Source organism: Nanorana parkeri, unplaced genomic scaffold (genome assembly GCF_000935625.1).
Source record: "Nanorana parkeri isolate BGI_ZX_2015 unplaced genomic scaffold, ASM93562v1 scaffold546, whole genome shotgun sequence".
In the NCBI taxonomy this organism is placed as follows: domain Eukaryota; kingdom Metazoa; phylum Chordata; class Amphibia; order Anura; family Dicroglossidae; genus Nanorana; species Nanorana parkeri.
This window is the reverse complement of record NW_017306814.1, coordinates 553,048-554,003: the sequence shown is the minus strand read 5'-3', so window position 1 is coordinate 554,003 and position 956 is coordinate 553,048. Positions and strand designations below refer to the sequence as shown.

General features: G+C 56.8%; 1 protein-coding gene across 1 annotated transcript in view; it reads left to right on the top strand.

Moving 5' to 3' along the window:
* The first annotated feature begins 6 nt into the window (after window positions 1–6).
* The window catches only part of CHD7 (chromodomain helicase DNA binding protein 7), a 142,820-nt gene continuing 141,870 nt past the window's right edge, over window positions 7–956 (top strand). The window contains exon 1 of the mRNA XM_018561816.1: window positions 7–329. The gene's annotated coding sequence lies outside the window, so the exon portion shown is untranslated. The remainder of the gene's footprint in view (window positions 330–956) is intronic.

Sequence of the window (956 nt, the reverse complement as noted above, 5' to 3'; positions counted from 1 at the left end):
CCGAGCTTTGAGTGTCCGGCGGAGCCGCGGGTTCGCCTCCTCCGTGCGGACGCGCTCGTGCACTGTCGGATTAAACTTGAGCCGAAATTAAAGCACAAAGGAAAAAGAAGAGAGAAGGAGAGAAGCCGGGGAGCCCGGGACGTGGATAAAGATTAAAAAAAAAGGTGGAGTGTGGGAAAAAGCGTAAACTCCAGATCTTCCCCCTCCTCCCATTGCAGCCTGGACAGGAGGAAAGGGGGGGAGAGACTGATAACACAGTGCCCCTATCTACCGAGGAGACAATAGGGCAGTGTGTGTGTGTGCCGCCCGGGAGCCTGCCCTGTGCCGGGGTAAGTGAGGTGCTGCTGCTGGAGGGGGGGAAGGGGGTGACTTTGTGCCCTGGCTGGGGAGTTGGGGGTGGGAGTGCTCGCAGCATGGCCATAGCACAATGGCACACTCCAAACTAGCACACCGGACAGGGCCAAGCCAGCCCTCCTGGATCCCACAGCAACTTCCAACTTTGTGCGACGAGCATGATGGAGGAGGGGGTGCTTTGAGTGATGGGGTACGATCAGTGTTTGGGGGAGTACTACTCGTTCATAGGGGGTGCACGATCAATGATTGGGGGTGTACAGTCAGTGTTATTGGGGTACGATTAGTAATAGGGGGGTACTAACATCTCGATCCGTGATGGGGGGGTGCACGATCTGTGAGTGTGTGGTGCACACGATGTGTGATGGGTGCGAGCAGTGATTGGCAGGGTCGGTGCTGTGTGCTGCCCTTGCATAGCCCGAGTCGTAGTGGAGGGGGAGGGATAGATTGATAGGGGGGGTGTCCTGACCCCGGACTCATCAGCATCGTATCGGGACATCGGTGAGAGTTTGAGATCGGATGTGGAGGTCACCGATGAAGTTGTGTAAAGTGTTTTGTAGCGATCGGGTGAGGAGTGTGCACGGCTCGCTCTCCTATATCGGAGT